Raw genomic sequence first — 10319 nt, 5'->3', positions numbered from 1 at the left:
CATAGAAATAGCTGTAACTTTTGATAGAAGACTCGGATACACATGTTTATGGCTTTATCTTATAGAACTCAAGGTTCCCGTGCTGGGAAAACAGGTTTTGCAACTGTTTGAGCTAAGATTTCCAAGTTATTCACATAATGAAAACCTATACTTTGTTTCGGTCGAGTTCCCCATTCAAATGCATGTAACAGTGAGAAACGCACTGTCTTGGCAAAAGAAAGCGTTTTTGTACAACTTCATAGAAATAGCTGTAACTTTTGATAGAAGACTCGGATACACATGTTTATGGCTTTATCTTATAGAACTCAAGGTTCCCGTGCTGGGAAAACAGGTTTTGCAGCTGTTTGAGCTAAGATTTCCAAGTTATTCACATAATGAAAACCTATACTTTGTTTCGGTCGAGTTCCCCATTCAAATGCATGTAACAGTGAGAAACGCACTGTCTTGGCGAAAGAAAGCGTTTTTGTACAACTTCATAGAAATAGCTGTAACTTTTGATAGAAGACTCGGATACACATGTTTATGGCTTTATCTTATAGAACTCAAGGTTCCCGTGCTGGGAAAACAGGTTTTGCAGCTGTTTGAGCTAAGATTTCCAAGTTATTCACATAATGAAAACCTATACTTTGTTTCGGTCGAGTTCCCCATTCAAATGCATGTAACAGTGAGAAACGCACTGTCTTGGCGAAAGAAAGCGTTTTTGTACAACTTCATAGAAATAGCTGTAACTTTTGATAGAAGACTCGGATACACATGTTTATGGCTTTATCTTATAGAACTCAAGGTTCCCGTGCTGGGAAAACAGGTTTTGCAACTGTTTGAGCTAAGATTTCCAAGTTATTCACATAATGAAAACCTATACTTTGTTTCGGTCGAGTTCCCCATTCAAATGCATGTAACAGTGAGAAACGCACTGTCTTGGCGAAAGAAAGCGTTTTTGTACAACTTCATAGAAATAGCTGTAACTTTTGATAGAAGACTCGGATACACATGTTTATGGCTTTATCTTATAGAACTCAAGGTTCCCGTGCTGGGAAAACAGGTTTTGCAGCTGTTTGAGCTAAGATTTCCAAGTTATTCACATAATGAAAACCTATACTTTGTTTCGGTCGAGTTCCCCATTCAAACGCATGTAACAGTGAGAAACGCACTGTCTTGGCGAAAGAAAGCGTTTTTGTACAACTTCATAGAAATAGCTGTAACTTTTGATAGAAGACTCGGATACACATGTTTATGGCTTTATCTTATAGAACTCAAGGTTCCCGTGCTGGGAAAACAGGTTTTGCAGCTGTTTGAGCTAAGATTTCCAAGTTATTCACATAATGAAAACCTATACTTTGTTTCGGTCGAGTTCCCCATTCAAATGCATGTAACAGTGAGAAACGCACTGTCTTGGCGAAAGAAAGCGTTTTTGTACAACTTCATAGAAATAGCTGTAACTTTTGATAGAAGACTCGGATACACATGTTTATGGCTTTATCTTATAGAACTCAAGGTTCCCGTGCTGGGAAAACAGGTTTTGCAGCTGTTTGAGCTAAGATTTCCAAGTTATTCACATAATGAAAACCTATACTTTGTTTCGGTCGAGTTCCCCATTCAAATGCATGTAACAGTGAGAAACGCACTGTCTTGGCAAAAGAAAGCGTTTTTGTACAACTTCATAGAAATAGCTGTAACTTTTGATAGAAGACTCGGATACACATGTTTATGGCTTTATCTTATAGAACTCAAGGTTCCCGTGCTGGGAAAACAGGTTTTGCAACTGTTTGAGCTAAGATTTCCAAGTTATTCACATAATGAAAACCTATACTTTGTTTCGGTCGAGTTCCCCATTCAAATGCATGTAACAGTGAGAAACGCACTGTCTTGGCAAAAGAAAGCGTTTTTGTACAACTTCATAGAAATAGCTGTAACTTTTGATAGAAGACTCGGATACACATGTTTATGGCTTTATCTTATAGAACTCAAGGTTCCCGTGCTGGGAAAACAGGTTTTGCAGCTGTTTGAGCTAAGATTTCCAAGTTATTCACATAATGAAAACCTATACTTTGTTTCGGTCGAGTTCCCCATTCAAATGCATGTAACAGTGAGAAACGCACTGTCTTGGCGAAAGAAAGCGTTTTTGTACAACTTCATAGAAATAGCTGTAACTTTTGATAGAAGACTCGGATACACATGTTTATGGCTTTATCTTATAGAACTCAAGGTTCCCGTGCTGGGAAAACAGGTTTTGCAGCTGTTTGAGCTAAGATTTCCAAGTTATTCACATAATGAAAACCTATACTTTGTTTCGGTCGAGTTCCCCATTCAAATGCATGTAACAGTGAGAAACGCACTGTCTTGGCAAAAGAAAGCGTTTTTGTACAACTTCATAGAAATAGCTGTAACTTTTGATAGAAGACTCGGATACACATGTTTATGGCTTTATCTTATAGAACTCAAGGTTCCCGTGCTGGGAAAACAGGTTTTGCAACTGTTTGAGCTAAGATTTCCAAGTTATTCACATAATGAAAACCTATACTTTGTTTCGGTCGAGTTCCCCATTCAAATGCATGTAACAGTGAGAAACGCACTGTCTTGGCGAAAGAAAGCGTTTTTGTACAACTTCATAGAAATAGCTGTAACTTTTGATAGAAGACTCGGATACACATGTTTATGGCTTTATCTTATAGAACTCAAGGTTCCCGTGCTGGGAAAACAGGTTTTGCAGCTGTTTGAGCTAAGATTTCCAAGTTATTCACATAATGAAAACCTATACTTTGTTTCGGTCGAGTTCCCCATTCAAATGCATGTAACAGTGAGAAACGCACTGTCTTGGCGAAAGAAAGCGTTTTTGTACAACTTCATAGAAATAGCTGTAACTTTTGATAGAAGACTCGGATACACATGTTTATGGCTTTATCTTATAGAACTCAAGGTTCCCGTGCTGGGAAAACAGGTTTTGCAGCTGTTTGAGCTAAGATTTCCAAGTTATTCACATAATGAAAACCTATACTTTGTTTCGGTCGAGTTCCCCATTCAAATGCATGTAACAGTGAGAAACGCACTGTCTTGGCGAAAGAAAGCGTTTTTGTACAACTTCATAGAAATAGCTGTAACTTTTGATAGAAGACTCGGATACACATGTTTATGGCTTTATCTTATAGAACTCAAGGTTCCCGTGCTGGGAAAACAGGTTTTGCAGCTGTTTGAGCTAAGATTTCCAAGTTATTCACATAATGAAAACCTATACTTTGTTTCGGTCGAGTTCCCCATTCAAATGCATGTAACAGTGAGAAACGCACTGTCTTGGCAAAAGAAAGCGTTTTTGTACAACTTCATAGAAATAGCTGTAACTTTTGATAGAAGACTCGGATACACATGTTTATGGCTTTATCTTATAGAACTCAAGGTTCCCGTGCTGGGAAAACAGGTTTTGCAACTGTTTGAGCTAAGATTTCCAAGTTATTCACATAATGAAAACCTATACTTTGTTTCGGTCGAGTTCCCCATTCAAATGCATGTAACAGTGAGAAACGCACTGTCTTGGCGAAAGAAAGCTTTTTTGTACAACTTCATATAAATAGCTGTAACTTTTGATAGAAGACTCGGATACACATGTTTATGGCTTTATCTTATAGAACTCAAGGTTCCCGTGCTGGGAAAACAGGTTTTGCAACTGTTTGAGCTAAGATTTCCAAGTTATTCACATAATGAAAACCTATACTTTGTTTCGGTCGAGTTCCCCATTCAAATGCATGTAACAGTGAGAAACGCACTGTCTTGGCAAAAGAAAGCGTTTTTGTACAACTTCATAGAAATAGCTGTAACTTTTGATAGAAGACTCGGATACACATGTTTATGGCTTTATCTTATAGAACTCAAGGTTCCCGTGCTGGGAAAACAGGTTTTGCAGCTGTTTGAGCTAAGATTTCCAAGTTATTCACATAATGAAAACCTATACTTTGTTTCGGTCGAGTTCCCCATTCAAATGCATGTAACAGTGAGAAACGCACTGTCTTGGCGAAAGAAAGCGTTTTTGTACAACTTCATAGAAATAGCTGTAACTTTTGATAGAAGACTCGGATACACATGTTTATGGCTTTATCTTATAGAACTCAAGGTTCCCGTGCTGGGAAAACAGGTTTTGCAGCTGTTTGAGCTAAGATTTCCAAGTTATTCACATAATGAAAACCTATACTTTGTTTCGGTCGAGTTCCCCATTCAAATGCATGTAACAGTGAGAAACGCACTGTCTTGGCAAAAGAAAGCGTTTTTGTACAACTTCATAGAAATAGCTGTAACTTTTGATAGAAGACTCGGATACACATGTTTATGGCTTTATCTTATAGAACTCAAGGTTCCCGTGCTGGGAAAACAGGTTTTGCAGCTGTTTGAGCTAAGATTTCCAAGTTATTCACATAATGAAAACCTATACTTTGTTTCGGTCGAGTTCCCCATTCAAATGCATGTAACAGTGAGAAACGCACTGTCTTGGCGAAAGAAAGCGTTTTTGTACAACTTCATAGAAATAGCTGTAACTTTTGATAGAAGACTCGGATACACATGTTTATGGCTTTATCTTATAGAACTCAAGGTTCCCGTGCTGGGAAAACAGGTTTTGCAACTGTTTGAGCTAAGATTTCCAAGTTATTCACATAATGAAAACCTATACTTTGTTTCGGTCGAGTTCCCCATTCAAATGCATGTAACAGTGAGAAACGCACTGTCTTGGCGAAAGAAAGCGTTTTTGTACAACTTCATAGAAATAGCTGTAACTTTTGATAGAAGACTCGGATACACATGTTTATGGCTTTATCTTATAGAACTCAAGGTTCCCGTGCTGGGAAAACAGGTTTTGCAGCTGTTTGAGCTAAGATTTCCAAGTTATTCACATAATGAAAACCTATACTTTGTTTCGGTCGAGTTCCCCATTCAAATGCATGTAACAGTGAGAAACGCACTGTCTTGGCGAAAGAAAGCGTTTTTGTACAACTTCATAGAAATAGCTGTAACTTTTGATAGAAGACTCGGATACACATGTTTATGGCTTTATCTTATAGAACTCAAGGTTCCCGTGCTGGGAAAACAGGTTTTGCAGCTGTTTGAGCTAAGATTTCCAAGTTATTCACATAATGAAAACCTATACTTTGTTTCGGTCGAGTTCCCCATTCAAATGCATGTAACAGTGAGAAACGCACTGTCTTGGCAAAAGAAAGCGTTTTTGTACAACTTCATAGAAATAGCTGTAACTTTTGATAGAAGACTCGGATACACATGTTTATGGCTTTATCTTATAGAACTCAAGGTTCCCGTGCTGGGAAAACAGGTTTTGCAACTGTTTGAGCTAAGATTTCCAAGTTATTCACATAATGAAAACCTATACTTTGTTTCGGTCGAGTTCCCCATTCAAATGCATGTAACAGTGAGAAACGCACTGTCTTGGCGAAAGAAAGCGTTTTTGTACAACTTCATAGAAATAGCTGTAACTTTTGATAGAAGACTCGGATACACATGTTTATGGCTTTATCTTATAGAACTCAAGGTTCCCGTGCTGGGAAAACAGGTTTTGCAGCTGTTTGAGCTAAGATTTCCAAGTTATTCACATAATGAAAACCTATACTTTGTTTCGGTCGAGTTCCCCATTCAAATGCATGTAACAGTGAGAAACGCACTGTCTTGGCGAAAGAAAGCGTTTTTGTACAACTTCATAGAAATAGCTGTAACTTTTGATAGAAGACTCGGATACACATGTTTATGGCTTTATCTTATAGAACTCAAGGTTCCCGTGCTGGGAAAACAGGTTTTGCAGCTGTTTGAGCTAAGATTTCCAAGTTATTCACATAATGAAAACCTATACTTTGTTTCGGTCGAGTTCCCCATTCAAATGCATGTAACAGTGAGAAACGCACTGTCTTGGCGAAAGAAAGCGTTTTTGTACAACTTCATAGAAATAGCTGTAACTTTTGATAGAAGACTCGGATACACATGTTTATGGCTTTATCTTATAGAACTCAAGGTTCCCGTGCTGGGAAAACAGGTTTTGCAGCTGTTTGAGCTAAGATTTCCAAGTTATTCACATAATGAAAACCTATACTTTGTTTCGGTCGAGTTCCCCATTCAAATGCATGTAACAGTGAGAAACGCACTGTCTTGGCGAAAGAAAGCGTTTTTGTACAACTTCATAGAAATAGCTGTAACTTTTGATAGAAGACTCGGATACACATGTTTATGGCTTTATCTTATAGAACTCAAGGTTCCCGTGCTGGGAAAACAGGTTTTGCAGCTGTTTGAGCTAAGATTTCCAAGTTATTCACATAATGAAAACCTATACTTTGTTTCGGTCGAGTTCCCCATTCAAATGCATGTAACAGTGAGAAACGCACTGTCTTGGCAAAAGAAAGCGTTTTTGTACAACTTCATAGAAATAGCTGTAACTTTTGATAGAAGACTCGGATACACATGTTTATGGCTTTATCTTATAGAACTCAAGGTTCCCGTGCTGGGAAAACAGGTTTTGCAACTGTTTGAGCTAAGATTTCCAAGTTATTCACATAATGAAAACCTATACTTTGTTTCGGTCGAGTTCCCCATTCAAATGCATGTAACAGTGAGAAACGCACTGTCTTGGCGAAAGAAAGCGTTTTTGTACAACTTCATAGAAATAGCTGTAACTTTTGATAGAAGACTCGGATACACATGTTTATGGCTTTATCTTATAGAACTCAAGGTTCCCGTGCTGGGAAAACAGGTTTTGCAGCTGTTTGAGCTAAGATTTCCAAGTTATTCACATAATGAAAACCTATACTTTGTTTCGGTCGAGTTCCCCATTCAAATGCATGTAACAGTGAGAAACGCACTGTCTTGGCGAAAGAAAGCGTTTTTGTACAACTTCATAGAAATAGCTGTAACTTTTGATAGAAGACTCGGATACACATGTTTATGGCTTTATCTTATAGAACTCAAGGTTCCCGTGCTGGGAAAACAGGTTTTGCAACTGTTTGAGCTAAGATTTCCAAGTTATTCACATAATGAAAACCTATACTTTGTTTCGGTCGAGTTCCCCATTCAAATGCATGTAACAGTGAGAAACGCACTGTCTTGGCGAAAGAAAGCGTTTTTGTACAACTTCATAGAAATAGCTGTAACTTTTGATAGAAGACTCGGATACACATGTTTATGGCTTTATCTTATAGAACTCAAGGTTCCCGTGCTGGGAAAACAGGTTTTGCAACTGTTTGAGCTAAGATTTCCAAGTTATTCACATAATGAAAACCTATACTTTGTTTCGGTCGAGTTCCCCATTCAAATGCATGTAACAGTGAGAAACGCACTGTCTTGGCGAAAGAAAGCGTTTTTGTACAACTTCATAGAAATAGCTGTAACTTTTGATAGAAGACTCGGATACACATGTTTATGGCTTTATCTTATAGAACTCAAGGTTCCCGTGCTGGGAAAACAGGTTTTGCAGCTGTTTGAGCTAAGATTTCCAAGTTATTCACATAATGAAAACCTATACTTTGTTTCGGTCGAGTTCCCCATTCAAATGCATGTAACAGTGAGAAACGCACTGTCTTGGCAAAAGAAAGCGTTTTTGTACAACTTCATAGAAATAGCTGTAACTTTTGATAGAAGACTCGGATACACATGTTTATGGCTTTATCTTATAGAACTCAAGGTTCCCGTGCTGGGAAAACAGGTTTTGCAGCTGTTTGAGCTAAGATTTCCAAGTTATTCACATAATGAAAACCTATACTTTGTTTCGGTCGAGTTCCCCATTCAAATGCATGTAACAGTGAGAAACGCACTGTCTTGGCAAAAGAAAGCGTTTTTGTACAACTTCATAGAAATAGCTGTAACTTTTGATAGAAGACTCGGATACACATGTTTATGGCTTTATCTTATAGAACTCAAGGTTCCCGTGCTGGGAAAACAGGTTTTGCAACTGTTTGAGCTAAGATTTCCAAGTTATTCACATAATGAAAACCTATACTTTGTTTCGGTCGAGTTCCCCATTCAAATGCATGTAACAGTGAGAAACGCACTGTCTTGGCGAAAGAAAGCGTTTTTGTACAACTTCATAGAAATAGCTGTAACTTTTGATAGAAGACTCGGATACACATGTTTATGGCTTTATCTTATAGAACTCAAGGTTCCCGTGCTGGGAAAACAGGTTTTGCAGCTGTTTGAGCTAAGATTTCCAAGTTATTCACATAATGAAAACCTATACTTTGTTTCGGTCGAGTTCCCCATTCAAATGCATGTAACAGTGAGAAACGCACTGTCTTGGCGAAAGAAAGCGTTTTTGTACAACTTCATATAAATAGCTGTAACTTTTGATAGAAGACTCGGATACACATGTTTATGGCTTTATCTTATAGAACTCAAGGTTCCCGTGCTGGGAAAACAGGTTTTGCAGCTGTTTGAGCTAAGATTTCCAAGTTATTCACATAATGAAAACCTATACTTTGTTTCGGTCGAGTTCCCCATTCAAATGCATGTAACAGTGAGAAACGCACTGTCTTGGCGAAAGAAAGCGTTTTTGTACAACTTCATAGAAATAGCTGTAACTTTTGATAGAAGACTCGGATACACATGTTTATGGCTTTATCTTATAGAACTCAAGGTTCCCGTGCTGGGAAAACAGGTTTTGCAACTGTTTGAGCTAAGATTTCCAAGTTATTCACATAATGAAAACCTATACTTTGTTTCGGTCGAGTTCCCCATTCAAATGCATGTAACAGTGAGAAACGCACTGTCTTGGCAAAAGAAAGCGTTTTTGTACAACTTCATAGAAATAGCTGTAACTTTTGATAGAAGACTCGGATACACATGTTTATGGCTTTATCTTATAGAACTCAAGGTTCCCGTGCTGGGAAAACAGGTTTTGCAGCTGTTTGAGCTAAGATTTCCAAGTTATTCACATAATGAAAACCTATACTTTGTTTCGGTCGAGTTCCCCATTCAAATGCATGTAACAGTGAGAAACGCACTGTCTTGGCGAAAGAAAGCGTTTTTGTACAACTTCATAGAAATAGCTGTAACTTTTGATAGAAGACTCGGATACACATGTTTATGGCTTTATCTTATAGAACTCAAGGTTCCCGTGCTGGGAAAACAGGTTTTGCAGCTGTTTGAGCTAAGATTTCCAAGTTATTCACATAATGAAAACCTATACTTTGTTTCGGTCGAGTTCCCCATTCAAATGCATGTAACAGTGAGAAACGCACTGTCTTGGCAAAAGAAAGCGTTTTTGTACAACTTCATAGAAATAGCTGTAACTTTTGATAGAAGACTCGGATACACATGTTTATGGCTTTATCTTATAGAACTCAAGGTTCCCGTGCTGGGAAAACAGGTTTTGCAGCTGTTTGAGCTAAGATTTCCAAGTTATTCACATAATGAAAACCTATACTTTGTTTCGGTCGAGTTCCCCATTCAAATGCATGTAACAGTGAGAAACGCACTGTCTTGGCGAAAGAAAGCGTTTTTGTACAACTTCATAGAAATAGCTGTAACTTTTGATAGAAGACTCGGATACACATGTTTATGGCTTTATCTTATAGAACTCAAGGTTCCCGTGCTGGGAAAACAGGTTTTGCAACTGTTTGAGCTAAGATTTCCAAGTTATTCACATAATGAAAACCTATACTTTGTTTCGGTCGAGTTCCCCATTCAAATGCATGTAACAGTGAGAAACGCACTGTCTTGGCAAAAGAAAGCGTTTTTGTACAACTTCATAGAAATAGCTGTAACTTTTGATAGAAGACTCGGATACACATGTTTATGGCTTTATCTTATAGAACTCAAGGTTCCCGTGCTGGGAAAACAGGTTTTGCAGCTGTTTGAGCTAAGATTTCCAAGTTATTCACATAATGAAAACCTATACTTTGTTTCGGTCGAGTTCCCCATTCAAATGCATGTAACAGTGAGAAACGCACTGTCTTGGCGAAAGAAAGCGTTTTTGTACAACTTCATAGAAATAGCTGTAACTTTTGATAGAAGACTCGGATACACATGTTTATGGCTTTATCTTATAGAACTCAAGGTTCCCGTGCTGGGAAAACAGGTTTTGCAGCTGTTTGAGCTAAGATTTCCAAGTTATTCACATAATGAAAACCTATACTTTGTTTCGGTCGAGTTCCCCATTCAAATGCATGTAACAGTGAGAAACGCACTGTCTTGGCAAAAGAAAGCGTTTTTGTACAACTTCATAGAAATAGCTGTAACTTTTGATAGAAGACTCGGATACACATGTTTATGGCTTTATCTTATAGAACTCAAGGTTCCCGTGCTGGGAAAACAGGTTTTGCAACTGTTTGAGCTAAGATTTCCAAGTT

The sequence above is a fragment of the Rhamphochromis longiceps genome, linkage group LG18 (genome assembly GCF_057381845.1).
Source record: "Rhamphochromis longiceps isolate RC_006_pf linkage group LG18, R_longiceps_female_GT1.1, whole genome shotgun sequence".
Taxonomy (NCBI): Eukaryota; Metazoa; Chordata; class Actinopteri; order Cichliformes; family Cichlidae; genus Rhamphochromis; species Rhamphochromis longiceps.
Note: the sequence above shows the minus strand (reverse complement) of the source record.